The sequence below is a fragment of the Lagenorhynchus albirostris genome, chromosome 5 (assembly GCF_949774975.1).
Source record: "Lagenorhynchus albirostris chromosome 5, mLagAlb1.1, whole genome shotgun sequence".
Taxonomy (NCBI): Eukaryota; Metazoa; Chordata; class Mammalia; order Artiodactyla; family Delphinidae; genus Lagenorhynchus; species Lagenorhynchus albirostris.
The window spans coordinates 127096257-127119625 of NC_083099.1; the positions used below are offsets into that span (position 1 = coordinate 127096257).

Genomic DNA, 23369 nt, shown 5'->3' on the forward strand with positions numbered 1-23369 from the left:
AAGTGCACAATTGAACAATTGTGTAAATAGAAGGTGGATGGTGGGACCAGGTTTCCCACTGTTGGAGTGAGAATTTACAGATGAGCAAGGGGAGGAGGAAGAAGGATCCGTGTAATAACAGATTAGAGCTGGAGACATAAGGATGAACTGATATTTAGCTTAATATAGATACAAATGGTTAGCTATGGAAATATTCATACAAGGAGGACTATACACAAATATAACGCCTCAGTCTGTCAGTTGAGAGGACTTAAAAGCAAAGATGTTCCAGTAGCAATGAGCACACCTGACGCCCAGATCTCAGTTTTTAATATTATTCTCCAATAAAAGGAACCAGAGCTCCTTAGAGGAATAATGGATTCTAGGATTGGGGCATAAAATATAGAAGATGAGCTGGAGCATCTTGTGGAGAAAAAAATAAAAGAGGGTATTTCAAATAAGCACAGGAGGGCTTCCCTGGTGGCGCAGTGGTTGAGAGTCCGCCTGCCGATGCAGGGGGCATGGGTTCGTGCCCCGGTCCGGGAGGATCCACGTGCCGCGGAGCGGCTGGGCCCGTGAGCCATGGCCGCTGAGCCTGGGTGTCTGCAGCCTTTGCTCCGCAGCGGGAGAGGCCACAACGGTGAGAGGCCCGCATACCGCAAAAAAAAAAAAAAAAAAAAAAAGCACAGGAGCTAAATGAATGAGCTCCCAAAGGCCAAAACTGTAACAATTTGAGTAATAATATATATATAATTAATAAAGTAGTGTTAGATTATAACACAAAATATAAAATATTTATTTATGAGTCAAAATAACTGAATAAATAAATGGGCGGGAAGAGGCAAATTCTGCCTGTGCAGAATTCCAAATCATCTATGCCCTTGAGGAGGTGAGGCATAATGGTCTTAATTGTGGGCGTGCCTAGTGATTTCCTTTTGAAGAGTTCAATACACAATGGGGAGAAAAGAGCATCTTTATAGTGAAGAAACCTGACAACCACTACCCCAGCCATGCGATCAAAGTCAACAAGTTACGTATCATGTTGATAATAGATGCCCTTGATGTGATATGATGAAAAGGGCACTTTACCTCTGTAGTCTTTCTTCCAAAAACCCATAACCCCAGCCTAAGCATGAGAAAATTGCAACAGAGGGACATCTAACAAAATACCTGACCAGTACTCCTCAAAACTGCCAAGGTCATCAGAAAGGAAGGTATGAGAAACTGTCATGGCCAAGAAGGGGCTGAGAAGACCTGGCAAGTAAATGTCATGCGGTGTTCTGGATGGGATCTTGGAACAGAGAAAGGACTTTAGGTAAAAACTAAGGACATAAATAAGGTATGAATAAAGGACAGACTTTATTAATAATAATGTATCAAAATTGGTTCATTAACTGTAACTAATGTACCATATTAATGTAAGATGTTAATATTAGGGGAAACTGGGCAAGGTGGTGTATGGGAACTCTCTGGGCTATCCTGTCAATTTTTTTGTCAATCTAAAACTTAAAGTAATGCCTACTTAAAAATATTTGAAGCTTCCGCAACAAATTTTAATAAGGACATACCTATTTACATCTATATCAACATTGTGGCCTTCAAAAACTGTCCATGAAATTACTGTCAACTGAAAAGAACTTGTGTTAAAAAAGATCTTTACTAACTTGGGTTTTTCATCTATGTCATCTAAAATAACTAGACAAAGCTTAGTTTTAGATTTTCTTAGCAAATCTCTTTTTCAATAATTTGTGTAACGTGTGGCATTTAAATTCTTTTAAAAATTTCAGAATATTCACACCTATATCAATAATAAAGGAAATTCTTTGCTTTTCAAGTTTAACCTTGTCTTAGAAATGTAAAAGTCACTGATCACAGAATTCAATTCCTCTTTACAGATTAGGAAACTTAGGCCTGATCTGGTTTCTGTCTAGTTAATAACAGAACCAGGTTCAACTTTGGGCCCTAAATCTATTGGAATGCTCACTATTTCAGCGAAGTGTTACAGTATTCCACAAATTCTTTTTCTGGTTTTGTTTTTAAATTTTATTGAAGTATAGTTGATTTACAATACTGTATAAGTCTCAGGTGAACAGCACAGCAATTCAGATATATATATATACTTTTTCGGACTTTTCCCTTATAGGTTATTACATAATATTGAGTATAGTTCCCTGAGCTATACACTAGGTCCTTGTTGGTTATCTATGTTATACAAAGTCATGTGTATATGTTAATCCCAGCCTCCTAATTTATCCGTCCCCCACTCCTTTCCCCTTTGGTACCCATAAGTTTGTTTTCTGTGTCTGTGAGTCTCTTTCTGTTTTGGAAATAAGTTCATTTGTGTCTTTTTTTTGGATTCTACATATAAGTGATATCATATGATATTTGTCTTTCTCTGTCTGATTTACTTCACTTAGTATGATAATCTCTAGGTCCATCCATGTTGCTGCAGATGACAATATTCCACAAATTCTGAATCATGCCTTCCTCACCAGACCACCCAAGATTAGTTAAGTTACATGTGTTTTTTCTGTTGCCCCTTTTTTATTGCTTTACTACTCATATTCTTGATTTTTATTAATAATGGGCCTTTTTATTACTTATATTTGTAATTATCCCAACATCAGTTAAAAGATGTAATTATGAAAATAATGGTTGTTAAATCTTTCCAGGTCGGGGGTTCTCAAACTTTAACGTGCTTCAGAGTCACCTTGGGATGCTTGACCAGACAGTAGTAGATCCATCTCCTTCTGGCCCCAAGACCTGGACCTGATCTGGGATGGGTGTGAAAACACAACTCCTCAGAGGGATTCAGATTCAGGTGGTTCATGGACCACACTTTGAGAAATGATGTTTGGAACAGCATTTCTCAAGCTTTAACGTGTACCCGAATCACCTGGGGATCTTGTTAAAATGCAGTTTTTGATTGGAAAAGTCTAGGGTGGGACTGATTCTGCTTTTCTAACAAGTTCCCAAGTGACTGGATTCAGCTGTTCCTTCAGGTAGCAAGGGTGTCCTTAAGATAATCCATTATAACTCATTGTTTGTTTTTTTTTTAAGTTACAGGTTATTGCATTATGAAACACTTTTTAGAATGGCTTTTCTTTTTCTTTTTAATAGTGGTAAAATACACATAACATACAATTTACCATCTTAACCATTTTTAAGTGTACAGTTCAGCAGCGTTAAGTACATTCACACTGTTGTGAAACCAATCTCCAGAACTCTTTTCATCTTGCAAAACTGAAACTCTGTACCCATTAAACAAGTCCCCATTTCCCTCTCCCCCAATCCCCTGGCAACCACCATTCTACAATACTTTCTGTCTTTATGAATTTGGCTATTCTAGGTACCTCATATGAGTGGAATCATACTGTATTTGCCTTTTTGTGACTGGTTTGGTCTGTCCCTATTTTGAAAAAAATAATCAAACCTTCTACACCTTCCTTCCATAAGCCTGTGTTCTGTCCCATAGATTGGTGACATTGGCATCATCTTAAGAATTGAGCACATTTTCACACATCCCTAAGAGCCAAGTCTCTCCTGTTTTGTCTTTTGTTTCTTTAATCCCAGAAGTTATCACAAAATAGGGTAGAAAGTGTTCTAGATTTGAGGCAGAGGGGAGGAAACTAACTACACAGTGACTCAGGGGATGGAATGATTTCCGTACGTGAAAAGGTGAGGTGAACAAAGCCTCCCGGCCAAAGATGTTCAAATAGGATGAGGAACAATAATAAAAATTAAAACCCAACATGATTTGGTTGAACTTTAATGGATCATCTCTATTACCACTGAGTAGTTCTGAATACCCGTCTGTACTCAGTTCCATGAAGGATACAAAAGAACTGAGACATAATCCTGCACCAGAAGAGCTTTGAGCAGCCCTGTCCAATGGAAATGTAATGTGGGCCATATATGAGGTTTTAAATTTCTAGTAGCCACATTACAAAAGTAAAAAGAAATGGGTAAAATTAATTTTATAATATACTTTCTTTAACCCAGTATACCCTAGATTTGATCGTTTCAACATGCAATTAATGTAAAAAATTATTACTAAGACAGTCTACATTCTTTTTTTTTTTTTACCCCTCAGACTAACTCTCTGATAGCTGATGTCTATATTCCACTTATAAAACACACACCACTTTGGACTAGAAAATTCCAAGTGCTCAATAGCCTCGTGTGGCTAGTGGTCAGTACTAGCTTAGCTTCAAATTTTAAAGATCACGAATATCTTTCAAAGAGTGATTGATGAGTTGAACGTGGACAGGTTGAGGTTAGGAGGGAAACTGAATCTAAGGATATGTGTCTAAACAGAAATAAACGTAAGACTGAATACACTGAGAAGACTATATACCCAGTTCTATATGCCATCACAACACCATATATTTAATCACTGAAAGGGATATTCAATTTGTTACTACTGTTTACCCTATTTACCAGCAAAATGACCTTTTTCCCTCATTTCTCTTTTTGCACTTCTCATATTATAATTTGTACTCATGAACATGCGATTAATTCAAATGTGGAAATTTAAATAAGGTTTCCTTCACACCTCCTCATTTTTAGCCTAGTTCAGCCTTCTATATTTTGAGAGATGAGATAAAAAGCTGATATTATAGAGATATCCTGCTAAATTCTCTTTTTCATCTCTTGAAAACGCAAGTATCCTCACTGGCTGCTTTCTCCTAACATTTTCTTGCTTTCTGACATTAAAAAAATTCATAGCCTGATGGGTTTTAAAGATGCAATTAATTGGGGTTATGTATGCGGGCTTTTAAAAAGTCACATAATTGCCAACAAAATACCAATCAGGCTGATGCATGGTGAGGCAAAAGAACCACCAGCTATTACTCAAACCTTAAATTATACAGAGAGGTAAAAATATGCAGCATGTTTTGTCCACATACCTTACTCAGAAACCCATGTGTGAGGCAGGCTATAATCAAAAACAGGAAGAGGTGCTTTCACAGATAAACTTCTCAACAGAGTTGTGGACTGTCACTTTCAAGCCCTGGACTTGCTCTTTCCAACCCATCACCAACAATCTTGGGCAAGTCTTCTTTCAAGGTTAGCAGCAACAAATGCATTAGTCTCTTCTCAGCCCTCAAATCAGCTGTCTGCTCTCTACCATATCACCTTCTTCCTTAAATTCTGTCTTCTCTAGGAACATTTGCCCTCCCGTTCTCTATCTTAAGCTAGTCATCCTTTCCCTCTCATTGACTCCGCTTTGAGTTAACCCTGATTATAAAGTAAGACTCTGTCCTCAACCCTCTGCTAGTACTTTCTCACTCCTTAGTCATGCCTAAGGATTCAACAGCCTCCTCTACTCTCAGTGTTGACCTTTCAGTCAACATTTCCATTCCCTCGCTGGACACTCACATGGAGAGCATTGCTTTTAGCAATAGTATTAGAATCAAGTACCAACTGACCATCAACTCTTGGAACCGTATCTAAAGAACAATAAGCAATTCCTCACTGGGTCAAAATCTATCTTATATGGAAGCAATATAAGGGAATAAAACCAACATTCAACTTTTTTTTCACATACAATTCAATTTATTTGCTGTTTTACAACTTATAATTCCAAAGGCTTTACAATAATACATTTTCTTAACTTGTTTATTGGTAAAATAACTTTAGCAGTTCCAATCAATAGGGAGATCACACATTCTAACCCATCATAACCATGAAATATTTAGCTCTTCCTTGTAGCTGGAGCTCAGCAATTTGTTTCCTCTATATCTGCTGCATATTTCCTAAACTTTATAGCATCTTCCTTGAATCTCTGTTACTTTGCAAGGTACCTTGGTTTTTGATCTCTCACAGTTACATTCCATTGATTTATGAGAGGATCTCTTGAACTCCAATCCCTCCTGCTCAGCCATGGTATGTTCCTTTCAGAGCTTGCTGTGAGGGGTTGGGGAGGGAGAGAGCTCTCAGGTGGCACCCTGATTATCGTACCAGCCTTGAGATAAAACCTTCCTTTGGAAGATGTCAGAGGGCCCTGTGGGCTAACTTCTTCAAGGAGACAGTCTACCTCATACATTCTAACTACTTCCTCTTCCAACTCAAGAGCCTTCTGAATCCTCAGGAAGCACAATGCTCAAGCCAGCGTTTTTCCTCAACTAAGAGACTCTCTTAACGTTTGAGAAGCTACTCAGGTCTTCCAGCTTCCTGCTTTCACAGTCTTCTTAATCTCTGCACACTTTTTGAAGTTCTCATTATACACTTCGTCAATCTCATCATTTGTGATTACTTCTTCTTTTGTTTTTTCCCATGATCTCTTTATTTTGCAGTAAGGAGAGGACGCTCCACCCATGGAGGGCATCTGCCCAGGAGGTTTCTAGAGCTGTGCACTGTTGGTACCACCAGCTCCTGTCACACTGGGTGGTCTTATCCACTTTGTTGACCTGGGCCAGCTGGGTAGGGGAGGGAACACACCCCTCAGAGTAGCTATTACTCTCTACCACTTCATCTTCATCCAGGTTCCTACCCTCAACTGACATCTGCTCTGCTCCCTTTCTACTGCTTTCTGGTGAAGGTTTGGGGGCATTTCTCAGACTGTGCATCATACCACAACATTCAACATTTTGAGGGAGCCCCAAATGGGGGCTGAAGAAATTCTACTTGGTTGTAAAACCCAGGTCCCCTACCCCACTAAGCTATGCTTCTATTTTCTCCAGGAATATTTATCACCAATTTGTGTCCCTATCTCCACGGGCTGTACCTCTACTCCACTCAAACTATCCATATTTCGGCAGATGGAGCTAAGATCATATCAGATGTAAAAATGTTCTGAAATTCTGAACTCCAGTAAACCATTCTCTGAGTGAAAAAATATCCTTCCAGTTCTCCCCTCTCCTTTTCACCTCTACAGCTACTACTCATGACCTCACATTCCAGACTCTTTATCACTTGCTAAGGTTAGCAGAGGAGTTTCACTACCTTCATTTCGTTTCCCTGCTGGTCTGGCCTAGGACCTTTAACACATTCATTCATCATCCGTGCTTACAACCAGCTACCACTCCGCGTGTTCATGATGCCCAGACTCGGTTGTTCCAGCCCACCTCTCTCCTAAGTGGGAGACCCCTAACACCCAGTTGCCACACTGTGCTCCTTGAGAGCTTATTAAGTGTCCCTTCTGGATTCTCTTGTGTACAGACTAGACTTGAAATGTCTAGCTTTAGGAGACAATGGAGTTGTCTCCTAACACTCAGAAGAGTAAATGTTGCTCTATATTTCAGGAATGTTCTAATTCACAACTTCCCCCCCAAAAAATTATATCTTAAAAGATGCAAAATTATTTAGGGCAAGAGGAAGTAGATAAGGAGAGAATGACGTAGAAAAAGGCACGGCATTTAACAAAAGAGCTAGCCAGGAAATATCTAGGATGTGGTATTTGGAATTAGTACAACCTTTTACGGGTATGAGTACACTGTTCTAAATTCCCAAGGCTTTGTTAAAACATAGAAAAAAGGATTAGAATTCTGTCATTGTACCGGAAACGCTATCAACGGTAGAGGGACACAATATCTAACAGAATAAGAAAATATAAGTATACATGATTCATCAAGCGCTTCAATAAAAACATGTTTTAGAAATTACCCAGTTCTACTGAGTCATGTTTCAAATATCATGTGAACTTTTCAGTGGGGATGGATCCAGCTAAATTAGAATCTCTCCCTCTGTTACCACTCCACGGTGGACTTAGGAACTGCCACTCAGATTTGTAAACAAGGCTTAGCTTCATTACTGTCAATCAGTTTGCCAGGGCTTATTGCTCCTGAGAGAACTGAAATAACTGAATTTCTAGACTTCCAAGGAAGAGGGTTTGGGGCAGGAAATTACTACATTAAAGCTTATATATATATTCCAAAAGGTATATCATGAACTATTTGGAGAATTTCCCCTGGAAGATTCTGATCCTACTCTCTAATCCACTGTCTTATGATGTCTTCTAAGTTTGGCCCAACTGAGTTATCTGTCTACACTTGCTGAAACTCACAACTACAAGCAAAGAAATTACTGTGAATCTCTGTGGTAATGCAACATAAAGCCCACATTTTAACAAATAAATAACGGACTTGATAATAAGTGGATACTGAAGTCTGTTTAAGGATACTACAAAAACCCTAGAAAAATCTAAGGTCAGTTAAAAGATACACACAATTTGAAACTATTGATCAGAGCCATCCTCAACAACATAAGTATTAAAAACTATTTCTGTATTGACCAAATCCCCCGTGTCGTGTAACAGAATGAGAACAAGGCTATTCTTGAACCTAGCAATTTTCTTTTTATCACTGCAACTTCAGTCATGGATGTAAATGAAAATTTCTGCTCACTTTGCTACTTTTCTGCTTGACTGAGGTTTGTAATGAAAACGTCTGTTCCTTTCCAACAGAGTACAGGTGTCATTCCGATTTTACACAGCAGGCAGAGAGTGAATGCATTTTTTTAGATGCAAGATCATTTAAATCTGTGTCACTACACGCTACAGCCCACTATGGATGTGGCTGTTTAAAATTCTCTTAAGCAATAAAGAAAATGATCAAATGAAGGTACATTCAGGCTTCAAACGTTTTCAGACTGGTTCTTCCCATCTGAACACAGCCAGCCCTGTGCAGCCCTGCCCCCCTCTCCTGGCTCTCCTCAACAAGAAAGCAGCAGAACTCTGCCAAAGCCCATTCCATTACCCAAACGTCTTCCGGGTAAACAGTCCAAAGTCACATGACAACTCTGTCTTCAGCTGACTTTTCCAGGGAGCAAATACTCTGAAGAGCAAGAATTCCAGGCATGCAGAAGCTCAGCCTTTAAATCAAACTAAATCTGAGCTAGTTTTTCAAAGTAAGGCCCTGGTGCAGAGAGAAGGCACACAAAACATGTTGGAAGAAGGCAAATCTCTCATTTCAGATTTAACATTTATAAATGAGGAAATTATACATGACTAAGGCTTTCAAATACAGGGGTACTTCCAAGGTATCTCTCACTCCAAATAATACCGTTTCTGTCTTTTACTCAAAATTGTAAAGATGACTAAAATGTAGACCAAAGGAAAATCATACTTAGAGTCTTCAGTTGTTTTAACCTAGAAATGTTCTGGTTTTGGGAAAATGCTGAGAAAAAACTTTTGATTTTTGGTAAGAATATTTGGTTATCAGAATCATCTAAGAAAAGTGTAAGTGATTTGCTATTTTCTGGCCCAAAGCAGACTTTCTAACAACGCAATTAGGCTAACAGGTCACAGGATCTACATTATGTAAGCTCAAGGTAACCCATTTAATGGCTTAAAGTAGGGTTTACTCAAGGTCACCATTACATAAGGCAGGCATGTCCGCCTTTCTCCCAGTCAAAAGAAGCATAAGGTCAGTTCCCCCTCTTGGCCTGACACCCTTCCCACTCATGCCATTACATGATAATTCTAGATGTTTCTTTTTCTTTTTCTTTTTTTTTTTTGCGGTACACAGGGAGAGGTCCCGTTGCAGAGCACAGGCTCGGGACCCGCAGGCTCAGTGGCCATGGCTCACGGGCCCAGCAGCTCCGCGGCATGTGGGATCTTCCCGGACCGGGGCACAAACCAGTGTCCCCTGCATCGGCTGGCGGACTCTCAACCACTGCATCACCAGGGAAGTCCCTAATCTGGATATCTCAAAGCCTTAGCTTTTAAATTTCTATAACAGGGAAGAAGTTGGCTACTTATATAAATCTTAGAAAACGCATATTTCAAAGGCCATAAATAGAAGGCCATCTCTTTGGGAAGACAGGGCTGACGTATTGAAAAAGCCAACTGCACACCAAGTAAGTACAAAAGACATCTTTGATAACAGTTCTCAAGTGCATATAAACATTCATCAACTATAACAATAAGTAATAGGTGGTATGTGTGCTTTCTTGGAAATCTGAGCACTTGATAAGACTATCTTATTGTTCTTTAATCATTTAGGCAGCTGTTTAATTAATATTCCTACGCTGGGGCAGGTTTCCATGTTTTGCTTCCAAATGATTTAATTCTCTTCTTCCAGTTACAAATCTTAGTACGAATGGAAGATATCCTCACAGCATAATATGGTAAATCCAACACTGAGATCACATCTATATAAAAAATATATATTTTGTAAGAAATTTATATGTAAGTTAAAATAGCTAAAAATGTTTTTTAGAGTCAAATTTTAAGAGGCGATTATGCTTAATTGTATATCTTCATTTCTTTAAAAAATGTGAAAAATGAATGCACGAATATTTCCTAGGGACTTAAGTTTGATTCATTTTATTCTTGCATACTAGTTGTCATTAACCCACAGAAAGAGCAAAATAAAACAAAGCAACAACAAAAGCCTTTGATGATGGTGATAGCCCAGCATGGGGTGTATTTTTGCATCAATAGTCTGATGCATTAAGCTCATTCAAATGCAATTAATTCCTTTGCATGAAATCAAGGGTCCAGGAGATATTGATAAAAGTTGAAAACAATCCTACCTTTTGCCTAAAACAGATTTTTATCCCAAATGATACAATAAACCAACAGAGAAAAATAGGATAGGCATATCCCATGCTCATGTGCTCTGTGTTTAATCTGAGACTCCTAAATTCACCAGTTATTGAGAAGGAAATCTGGCATACACCTTAGATGAAATGTCCAGGAAAGCTAAGAGCCAACCAATACTCTGCGCTCTTAGCAGTACGCTGCCTGCTCTTTTCCTGCAGGGACAAGGCTAATTATCAAGACTCTGGGAGTCATAGGAAGTCTGTTGACGAGTAAGTACTTGGAGGCCTGGCCTGGATTTAATAACTCAGGATTCATCAAGCCAGGCCTTTGGGAAACCAATGCACTGATGAGGTTTCCTAGTATGTGTATTGTGAGAAAATAAACAACCCAGGAGGACTCATAATTGAGAAGGCTGCAGAAAAATGAGCCAGAGGAAGACTGGGAGTCAGCAGAGAGAATAACAAAGGCAAGAGCATAATAATAGTGTGGAGAGAAGGCAGTGATCAGCAGGGTTAGATACCACTGAGATGTCAGGAAGGACAAAAAAATGGGCAAAGAGCTCATTCACTGGAGTTGAAGGGATGGATACCTCATAATGGCGAACTGGAGGGAGGTGGGTGTTGCAAAGATAAGATAGGAATGGCTGACTATCGTATCAAGAAGCACAGCTGTGAATGGGTAGAGCAAGCGTCAAAATTAAAGATTTGGGGTTAAGTGATTGACCTGAGGACCCAGGGGTATTTGATGAACAGGAAAATAAGAGAAGGCTAAAAATTGCTGATACATAAAATAAAATAAAGGGTCTACTGACCAAAGGTCATTATGAAGTCAATCTCAGATACAGTGAAGTTAAAGAAACTACTGAAGAAAATATATGCACTGGTACCCATGACTCAATTGAGAATTTTGGCTAAAAATTTAAAATGAGAACAAAAATAGAAAAAGAAGCTAAAATTATTTAAATGGCAAAACAGGATAATTTCTTGGCATACTGAAAATGAGCCTACTATATTAAATATGCTTAGATAATGCAGAATATCATAAGTCCCTGACTGACAATTAATTCTGTTTTCAATAAAGCAAGAAGAAAGAGTCACATGACCAACTCATAGGAAACCAGCAACCTGGAGCTGATGAAGATATACAATAAAGAAGGAGATCTTCAGTGACAGCAGAAAAAAAAAAAAAAAATCTCTCAAAGTAGTTAAGACTAAAAGGGGAAGATTTAGGGGAGCTCCAGCTGGGTAACATTTTTGAAAATACATGTACCCCTAAATTAATAAATCAATAGGATGGCCCAAATTTTAATGTCATGAGAAAATTTAAACCTCTAGAAGGGGAGTAATTAACATCTACATATCAAGTACCTACTAAGCACCACATTCACCTCATCATCTAACAAAGGCATTTCAATATGATAGGAATTAATGGTTAGTAAACACATATATTATCCTAACTCTTAAGATACAACGTAAAAATCTGAAATAAGTTTGTAGATTCCATTACCATTATAAATGATACTTAGAAGTGGGTTTCTGTTAAAATAACCTTTTAGTATTATTAGACTTAAAAGCTAAAGATAATGAAACTGCCATAAACTAATCTAATGGTATGTTTATGTCTGAATACAGATGCCTCTGGTAATACTGGTGTCAACCTTTAAAATAAAACAGCCAGTTATTTTACCAGCAAAGTGAGTTTATTCAGGAATAGCACAGGAATTGCAATTCGGGACAATCAAGCTATAGCAAATATCACAGGCAAGCCCAGCAAATGAAGGAGAAGAAGGTTACTTTATAGAGAAAGAGGAGGAAGTTGGGCGGGGCTGATCTAAGCAAAAGTCCATTGAAGGGAAAGGGAGAATTCAGGGTGGTGATGGCTTCTCATTGGCTGAGTTGCAGAGTTTCCCATTGGCTAGGCTTGTTATTGGGCAAGGAGGAAATCTTCCTTCCTCCTGCTGGGGTAGTAGAGACCTTGCTGCTCAGAAATGTAAAGCTGCGATGGTGTGCACATAAGAGCTCCCACTTCAGGGATGCCTGACTCCACTTTAAATGAGGTTTCTCTTATTAATTTTTACACTGGCTTTAAACTAGACACATACAGATTTCCCAGAGATAAGAATTTAACGTTCTTTTATCCGGGTCCAAAAAAATCTCAGTTTCTACCTAATCTGAGATTCCTACGTTACTTCTTGGTTGTTAAATAAAACCTGCCCTTCCCCTAATGATAAATACTGGCATAAGTAAATGACATTTATTTCTGTAACCTTGGAGATTCTTTTAGGCATGTGAAATTACTGCTTTATGCCCTTTGCCTTCCCAGTGTTTACGCTATTTCTTCTTTAAGATTTCCTTCCTTTTAAAACATTCATCTAACTCCTCAATTCATTCATTCAATATGCACTTATTAGGTACCTACTATGTGCCATGACATGCTTAAAGCTCTGGGAATATATTTCAGTGAATGAAACAAAAGTCCCAATTTTCATAGAGCTTACATTTATGATAAAAAACAATTATTTCCAAATTTACAAGCATTGCAGGAAGGGCTTATTGTTTATTCTTAGTATAGCTCTATGATTATTCTTTTCCCTCATTAGGCCCTCAAATCCACTAACTGTAAAACTTTCTCCCAATTTACTACCCTATTATGGATCTGCTATTTAAATTCAAAACATGTTGAGGTGCTGTGTGGTCAGGTTACTACAGTTTATGGAAATATTACTCCAAAGTATAAGGAGTTTTTTCTCTAATCCAATATATCATCTGTTAAAAGAACTGACATAATTAAAGGCTTAAAACCTCATTGACTGTTCAGATATTTTTTCTAGACACCACCTAAAAGAAACAATCAAATGAATTTAATGTCTTTGCAAATAAAAATGTGATTTCTGTGCTATTCCAAACTTAATCAACCATCTTAGTTCTGTTCTAATTTTCCAACATTATGTACCAATATTACCGACACAAACTGTTGTCCCCGGAAAATGTTTCCTAATTCATATCTCTTCATTTTCTCTACTTATGCCTTAGGATCCATACTATGCCTCATCCTCTTTCCAGAAACTTCTACTATATGCTCCAGCCTTATCTCCTATTCTTACAGCAATCCCTTATCTTACTCACAGAAAAAGTTCATACCATCCGCTCATAAAGCAAATTTGAAGCAAGTGTAAAAATGAGTAGAGATTTAACAGATTTGTGGTTAGGAGAGAACTTCCGGGGGAGAGGAGTTGAGTTTTGATCATGTTGAGTTTGGGTCCTTGAACAAACACCTGTCACTAAATCAGCAGAGAAGATCAGCATGTTTCCAGAGTAAAAACAATCACAACTACAAACCTCTACAACATCTAAAACAGTAAAATTCTGCCCTGAATTCTGTAAAATAGGTATAAAGATAATTTTATATGCATATAGTCATAAATTATGCCCATGGAGAAGCAAACATCTTCTAACGAAATACACAATACACAACAAGCTCCCCTCTATGAAATCACAGTTTAACTTTATCCAGCTCAAAGTTAGCTAAATAAGGACACCTCTAACACTACTTTCACTTGCAAATTCTAATTTTAAAAGAAAATTTCTAGATTAAAAAAAAAAATCCCTGGAAGCCTAAACTCAACTTCTTCCTGCCATAGACCTATTTGATAAATTTCTCTGTAGCAAAAAGGGGTAATAAAAATCATTTATTACCATCTCATTTAGCTGTCTCTCTGCTATACACCCCCATATTTTTAAACTCTGTACTTAAACAGCTATTTTCTTTGCTTTTTCCACTTTCAGTCTTCCTAATATGAAGGTGTGTCTACCCCTTCCCTTTCCACCTTCCTTCCAGTATGGTTTTATCATGTAAATAGCATCTGTATCGTGACGCCTCAGTATTGTTCAGACCCTGGCAATGGCATATTCTTTCTTTTTCTCTTACAGCTGTTTGTTATTTTTTAACTTTTGGTTTTTCTTTTTCTAAAGTTAATACCTGCCCCATTTTTACACTTACTTCATTTTCTCTTGCACCCATCAGTACTGCATCTTTCCCGAACTCTGCAACAGAACTCTATAACCACACTAAGTACAGGCAGGCCCATCAGGTACTGCATCAGTGCTATGGTATTTTTTGGTCTGGAGACCTCCCTCCTGGGAGCCTTTGCATTCTCCTCCAGTCTGGACTGGCTTCTCTCCAGACTGCAGTACAGCTGTTGCCTTGGGACTTCCCTTCACCACCAGGTTTCAAAGCTGAAGTCTGAGACTCATTGACAGAAGAAAAAAAAAAAAAGATTCCTGGGACACATCACATCACCAGCAAGAGCTGAAATTTATCAAGGGATGTGGAAGAGAAAGAAAGTTTAATGAAGCCACTCAGTGACTACCGCGATAAAAAAGAAAACTAACAGAATTTATCTCTAGACTGCTGAGTAAAACCAACACTAAGCACTCGCAGTGTCGAGTACTAAAATTTGAACATTGAAATACATCTTTACTCGGGCTTCATCTTGGCTGTCATCTTTATGTCATTTCTTACATTCATGATGTTTTCTTTTGTGCATACGTTTTGCCTCAATACTCTTTGGTCAATTCTTTCATTACATACAAACAACAAATTACTTTTCTGAAATGCATTAAAATACCTCAGAGAAATTATTTCCCCAAATTTCACTGTAGTATGCTTGATATAATGAACTCTTCCCTTCATAGTAAATACAGTTATACTTTAATGGGTACTGTTTGGAGATATTATAAAGATATGCTGTACCTAATTAAACAAGATCAAAACTAAAATTTTTTAAGTCCACAAAAAAGCATTTCTCAGTACTTTTTCCTAAATAAGAAATATATCAAAAATTTCCTGTAATTTGTGATGGCATTAAGTCTATCTCTAATATATTTTACATATTATTTACATAATTTTTAAAATATAGTTTGCTAATTAAAATATAATGAAAACTAGGATTTCGTGGTAAGAGTCTGAGTTAATTTACTGAATTCCAATTGTTATGTTGGGTTTAAGCCACTTTCCCGTCCTAGGAACCATAATGATAGCTGTCTGTACCACTCTAGAGATTTTCTTACATTTTATATTCTCTTTCTGGTTACAATTATTCATGTGGTATAAAACATGGTACCCTAATTCCCCCCAAATCTTATACAACTGTCAGACAAATTATATTTTCTACTATAGTTCTTTGGAAAGTTATTTACTGGCCAAAACAGTAAGCAAAATCAAGAAAATATCTCAAATATGTTATTTGTTTTGGGAAATAACACGATGAGAATTGAGCTGTAAACACAAAAGGGAAAATCAGTTTCCTTTCTCTGTTGCAGGTAGGAAGTGATGGCAAGCAACATACCACCTAAAAAAGAAATTCCCAGAGTGAAAAGAGAACTTTTATGGAAGTCCATTTCTTTCTTGATTCCCTACCATAATCACTTCTACTCAATCACATCAGGAAAAAAGAAAAGTTCATGACAAAAGACACAGCTTGAGGTTAGCTGGAAACACTATGGCCCTTCATATTAAATTTATGTTAAAACAGCAAGCTAATGATTACCATGGTTACATTATGCAGATGCAACCAGGAAGCAGCTGTTTACTGGTTGGCACAGAAAAGTAAATGTTTCAAGACCATCAGATCTGATACGACAGTACCGATTCCAGATATACAGAGAAATTAAAAACTCAAAATAACATACATCCACTCTAGCTGATGTGTTACTAAATCTAAAGCCATTTTTGCCCTTTTTTAATAAAGTAGGTGAAAATGTGACCATGTGAAATTTAAGTTACATGTGATTTTTTTTAATTTCTGGGATGTCAGCATCTGTCTGTCTGTCTCTTTATATATATGGAAACAATCTAAAAGCAATATAAAAAATAAAATTAAACACAGAGGGGCTTCCCTGGTGGCGCAGGGGTTGAGAGTCTGCCTGCCGATGCAGGGGACACGGGTTCATGCCCCGGTCCGGGAGGTTCCCACATGCCGCGGAGCGGCTGGGCCCGTGAGCCATGGCCGCTGGGCCTGTGCGTCCGGAGCCTGTGCTCCGCAACGGGAGAGGCCACAACAGTGAGAGGCCTGCATACCGCAAAAAAAAAAAAAAAAAAAAAAATTAAACACAGAATATACTTTTCATGAATTTAACTGCTGTTTATAAAAGCAAACAGTAAATAATGGGGGTCATAATTTACTTGTATGGAGAATCCATAATAATCTCAATTAAAAAAAAATTCATATCCCAGTATCTCTTGGAGAGAGCCACAGTACATATATACAACTCAAATAGTGCTGGTATTTCATATAGAAATGGCAACCAGAGCAGCAGGTGATTCCTGAGTCTCTACTCATCTTTTTTATTATGATTGAATTATTAGCTTAAAAAAAATGTTTTCTACTCTCAAAAATTCTAACCTCAGTTGCCGAAAGACAACAGTTAAGTATCATGTGCATATACATAAAAGGAAAGAGGTATATATTCGATGCCAGCCTGAAAATAAGTAGTTAGATATAAATTTAAATTTAAAATGATAACATAATAGTATTTACTATAAATGAAGGAAAACACTAATGCTTTTAAAAAACTAATACCCTATCATAACCTACTACTCCCTCTTCCTGAAAATGATGCATAGCCTTTAAGGTCCTACCTTCAGGACTTTGTTCATCATTGTCTAAATACCTAAAATATATCTCCATTCTTGCCCCCATCCTTGAAATCCTGGCACAATGCTACTTCTTGCCAAGTCTTCCTCAAAGTCCTTAGCCAGAAACCCCTACTCCTACATTATAAACCCAGGAAGAGGGACAACATCTCACCTATCTTCAGGGTCAACCACATGCAGGTGGTCAATAAAACCTTACATAATGAATATATAAATTACAACTCTTACTAGTCACTTTTGTAGGGTTTATTTCTTTGTGAATAGGCAATTGACTGTTTCCCATGTTGGAAATTAAGAGAAAAAATATTTTAAATAGTCTCTTTATTATTAACAAATAATAGAAATTATGAATGGTTTTTAACTCATTATCAAGAAAAATATCAGAGCTAAATATAGAGGTATCTGTATACTCAGGATCACATATCAGTTAAAAATTTTCCTCCATATTTTAATACATACAATTAAATAGTACATATCTTTTATAAAAGCAACTATAAGACGTGCAACACCTGCAGGTAATAACTGTTTGTAAAAATCAAATGAAAGCAAATATATCTACCACGATGTTTGTCACAGAATCATTTACAACAATCACAACAAAACAAGCAACCTAACTGCCAGAAATAAGGAATAGACACACTGTAGTGCCTGGTGTAATGCTAGATTAAAAAGAGTGTTTTCAAAGAAAATTAAATTTCATGAATAAAGTATAAAAATGTTAGCTGAAAAAAAAAGCTGGCAACAAAATGGGGAACAGAATTACATAACTATTAAAAATAATAAAAACAAAACATATATGACAAAAAATAGACTGAAAGGAAGCCAAATGGTTTTTTGGTTATTACTTTTTGGTAGTGGTCACATTTTCTAAACTTCATACAATGAACATGTGTTACTTCTGTAATCAGTGAATTTCAAGCACACAACTGCAACCTGCAGCACATATTACAAATGAGATGCCTATTAACCTCAGTATATATACTTTTCAATGCATTACTGAGAAGTGTTGGAACAATATCATGTCAAATAAACTGAGATTTCTTTTTCTTGCCTATCATCTAGGACCCTGCAGATAACTGTGTATTTTAGGACAACACTGACAATGGAGCACACCCATAAAGTATAACGGCAAATTTTCGAAAGCTGTTGTTTTTTTCTTAATGACTCATATTACGTAATAACTCCTAAATATACCTCCAGTTAAAAAAGACAAAATCAAACATTTCACTAAGTAAATTATTCATGCTATCATAGCTCTTATCCCTACAAAACATAAGTTATTAAAAGTCCCAGAATCGGGACAAAATAGCAGATACAACAATTAAAACGAGAAGAGGAAGCTAAATTGGCATTGGAGGCAACAAAAAACACTAAATTTCTCTTTTCTAAGTTTGATTTAAAAAAATCAATCTTTCAACTCATTCCCCTTCACAAACTTTCAGAAAACAAATCAAGCTGGAGCCAGCATAACTGGGACCAACATGGATCACTGATCTTGGCAGATGGCCTAAATGGAAGGAAAACATTTTTATAGGTTTTTCTGCTTAACCAAATGGGAGGGCCTTCACCTTCTAAGTCCTTCCCCACCCAGAAGGAAGCTATAGGATAAATGTAGTCTTCCTATTCAACAATCCACCCTGAAACAAATGTAGCTTCCAGATGCAATTTTTTGAAAAAACAAACAAACACACACAAAACAAAAACATTAAGCAAGATCAAGGATCTTTTCTGGACTTCCCTGGTGGTCCAGTGGTGAAGAATCCACCCTTCAATGCAGGGGACTCAGGTTCGATCCCTGGTCAGGTAACTAAGATCCCACATGCCACGGGGCAACAAAGCCCGCTCTGGAACCGGCGCGCCACAATTACAGAGTGCATGCGCCTCAACTAGAGAGCCCGCGTGCCGCAAACTACAGAGCCCACGTGCTCTGGAGTCTGTGCCCCACAACTAGAGAGAAGCCCTTGTGCCGCAATGAAAGATCCCATGTGCCGCAACTAAGACCCAACACAGCCAAAATTAAAATAATAAAATAAATAAATATTTTAAAAAAGGATCTTTTCTGAAGAATTTTTGATGATTAATGTTGCTTAAACTTGGTTAAAGGTAAGAAGGGAGACATTATCCTTTTATCTCGGCAGCATGGTGTTTCTAAAATATATTTTCCCATAAGAAGTTATTCCTACTATATAAAACTCCTAAAGCATATCTACCAATAGATAAAACAAATTAAGAATCGTTCTGTGTGTCCTTTCAAGTCTTTTGACTCTTTTTTAACCATCACTAAACTGAAGGTAGATACAAAATTTTACGTACTGATTTCATGGCCCAGCTTTTTCTGAACACAAAACTATTTGTTTATTATAAAAATTAATAGAAAAGGCCTTAAATAAAATAAAAATCACCTGTAATCCCACTGTTTGGAGATAAACACTGGTGAGATTTCTTTTCCATGCATATTTTGTTTTACACAGTTGAGAATCAGACTCTATAAACTGGTTTTGGAGTATGACTAATATTCAAAGTGGAAGATCACATAAAAAGAAGTCTGATGTCTCTACGAGGTGGGTGATTAGCCTTCCCTGATGAAGAAATGCTCAGGGATTCTGATCATTCCTTATGAGAGCACAGTGTAGACAATTCTTAAAAATATAGAATATTCAAGGGTTTGTATCCGTCTCATGTGCAGAGGCCAGGCTCATCAGGCATCGTTCCCACTGTATATTTATACAGCCCCAGCGCATACATCTTCCAGGACTTCATAAGGGATCAGATCTACAGAGTTCAGAGGTCACAGGACTGGAGGAGCCAGAGGCATTGACTAGCTATCCTACTGGATTATCGCGCTGGGGCATCTGGGCATTTAAAAAAATCCTTAGAGTCCACAATAAAAATGTTCTCCCATCCCTATCCCCATTCTTAAAGTTAGATGGAGTCTTATGTAGCAATCTTGAATGTTGTTCTGCTGTTTACTGTGTCTCAAGAGAATTGTTTCGGATAAATCCAAAAAACTACGCTGGTACAATATCTGTCAAAGTATCCAAATACATGCTTTTCACACTAAAGAAGATTAAGATAGCTGTAGATAATTGACACAAAAGTAGTCACCTAGAAAACAATGTTCGCTTGCCTTAAAATTTTATTAAAACAATAAAATTCAAAGTTAAAAGGAACTGAATAACTTTCATTTCTCATCTGACCATATCCAAATAGCTTCCTTGTCATTACTACTTGTAAGTTTGGAAAGCCTTGAGTATAAAATGAAATAAAATGAGATTCATGGTAGTAATTCCTTAATTTCTAATTCCTTTGGATTAAACTATTAACCCTACTTTGCCCCCATAAATCAACAGTAACTCTCCTTATGCAATGTACCTTGCCTTTACTGGACAGTGGCAAATGCAGAAGAGCATCAGTTTCAATAGCGGGTCTATAACACCATGAAAAGTAGTAATTCAAATGGAAAGGGGTTGAATGCTTTGCAAAGAAAATATTCTTGAGTAATAATGATGTACTTGAATCCCATATGAGATAATTAATAAAATGTTCAAATGATTAAGACAGATCTTACCGTCTGGTGCCAGAGGCATAACTAAAAGCAAAGGGTGAAATGAGAAAGCCAGCTCACTCTCAAGGGAAATCATCCACTCCATGGGAGGAAAGGGGCAACAGCAACCTAATATGCTTTCTCCATCTAGACAAGGAATGCAAGACACCTTAGAGCAGGGATGCCCAAGGCAAATACATGGCTTAGAGAAAAATAACCCAGTGTGGCACCGGATCCTGCATCTGATAAAAAGGTCAGGAAGGCTGCGTGCTGAACATAACAGGCATTTTTCTCTCTTCAAGCTTTGCTTTGAATTTTAATATGCTTAATGTTTAAGACAATCTTGTTTTCTAGGTAGCACCTTTCTAAAAATGAACTTTAGTAAAATAATCTCTTTTGTCTAAAGTATTTATTTAGATACAGCCAGAAATTTTAGAGGGTACTTATGGTAACGCTAAACAGTAATTTTTTGTTCAAGCAGCAAGTAATATATAAGAATGTTGCCTATTACTACCACAAAGTGGAAACCTGATCACTCAGAGAAATTTACCCTGGAACCATGGAGGTTCCAGTGACATGGCTGTGTCCTTTATGAGACACATTTACATTGAGATTATTTTTAAAGTGTTACTTAGTGCCTCCAATTCATAGCCTTTCCTCAATGATTTGATTTTGTAAATCAGGTGGTTATTGGCTCTAGTATAATTCTCTTCTCATACTGTAAGGAACACTGGATTGAGAATTGAAAGACCTTGGGCTTTGGTCCTTATTCTACCACTAAATAGCTGTGTGAGTTACTGCAAGAAACTCAATCTCGCTGACCCTCATTATTTGTGCCTGTGAAGTGAGACTAATAAAACCAACGTTGCCTGCCTCACAGAGGAAGCATTTCAGTGGGTGCCCTATACAAGTATAAAGAGCTTGACAGTGCTATGTGTAATAGATGTTAAAATCTAGGGAGGAAAAAAGAGGGAAGGGAGGAAAGAAGGAAGGAACAAAAGGGAAAGGGAAAGGAAGAAAATAGGAAAAACAATATATAAACTTGGGACTGTGCAGTATTAATGGAATTAAAATAATATATAAATTACACACTTATGTTTTCCCACTCCTTTTCCTGAAAACAACACACTGTGGTATTCATTGTGGTTATATTATACACCATCTTTTATAATATTATTAGTTGAAGAATGAAATTTTGCCATTTGCAGCAACATGGATGGACTTTGAGGGCATTATGCTAAATGAAGTCAGTCAGACAGAGAAAGACAAATACTGTATGATATCACTTATATGTGGAATCTAAAAAATACAACAAACCAATGAATGAAACAAAAAAGAAGCAGATAAAGAGAACAAACTAGTGGTTACCCGTAGGGACAGGGAAGGGGGGAGGGGCAGGGGAAAAAACGGGGTTATTATGGGATTATATGAAATCATGTGTGTGAAACTTCTGAAAATTGTAAAGCACTATAGAATTTAAAGAATCTTTCATTTGATAAAAAAAAAGCAGAAAAAAAGACTTTTGGAAAATTTGGTATCACCTAGGAATCAAGCAGTACCCACATTCCTCAATTCTAATCTAAGATCAGTAACAAAGTAGAAAGCATTGTACGTTCTATTGATACTTGTCATGTTAGGGTCTAATTTTTGGTTCAGTGGAAAAATACCAGGGATTCATACAGGCCAGGTACCTAGTGGAAATACTTATGATTATCTAGTCTCACTTGTAGTCAAGAAGCGGTAGTGTCGATGTGTTAATTTAATACCAGCTACTATTCCAGACCTGGGGAAATTGGCTAAACACATCACAAGTGACGTCTTCTGCAATTATGCAATCTGTTCAAAAGGTGAAAAAGAAATCTGATACATGCTGATGCCAAAGCCTCAGCAGGAATCAACTCCTTCCCATACTTTTACACAGCCTTTCAGGCAAAGAATTATTTTATCAGCTTTTCCATTTCCTCTTGCCCATCTTCACCCTGCACATTACAGCTCTGTAAATATTTGTGGAATATAGCTCTGTAAATATAGTGGAATGACGCATTTTGAAGTGGCCCTCTTTCCACAGTTGTTAACAAAATACGGTGAGGACAGGTCATTAACATTACTATCAAATAAGTGTTTTCTGGGTAAGATTAATTATCAAAAACCAAATTACTTAGGATGGAGTTTTCCCAAATGGTACATAACTCAGCTGATCATGATAAAAACATGTATCTGATAGTAATCATAGCATTATCACAAAATCTCCTGACTTCATATTTAGATCTGAACATATTCTAAGTATCTTTTGTTCCTTCTCACAGCGGTTTTTCCCTTGGAGTTTCAATACTCCTGCCGTAGGAAGAGAGCTTTCCAGAGACGGGGAAGTGTATGGAGTAGGGGCGGGGAGAGTGGCTGGCAGAGGGGATACAATCCATCTGGGGTCAAAAGAAATTTGCCACAATAGTGGCACTATGGTCGTGAAGCACGATCTTAATGTGGATTACACCTTTTAGTTAATTCTGAGAATTCAGAATAGAATTATGAAGCAGAGAGCTCTAAGCAAAATGTTATGAGTTTACTTCTGAAACACAGCTACAGTTGTGAGTGTTATATCAGCTGTCATCAGCAATAACACGCATCCAGAGACCTAGTACCTATTCCCAGTGAGCTTATATCATGAAGAAAATGTTATTTGAAACATTTCATAGAATGGGTAAG

The 23369-nt window shown here is 37.3% G+C and overlaps 2 protein-coding genes across 3 annotated transcripts in view; one reads left to right on the forward strand and one right to left on the reverse strand.

The window, feature by feature from the left end:
- The window catches only part of JAM2 (junctional adhesion molecule 2), a 410153-nt gene extending 392107 nt beyond the window's left edge, over nucleotides 1-18046 (forward strand). Inside the window, exon 9 of the transcript XR_009540796.1 lies at nucleotides 18034-18046. The gene's annotated coding sequence lies outside the window, so the exon portion shown is untranslated. The remainder of the gene's footprint in view (nucleotides 1-18033) is intronic.
- Nucleotides 1-23369, reverse strand: part of APP (amyloid beta precursor protein) — a 275906-nt gene that overhangs the window by 171504 nt on the left and 81033 nt on the right. The window lies entirely within an intron of this gene.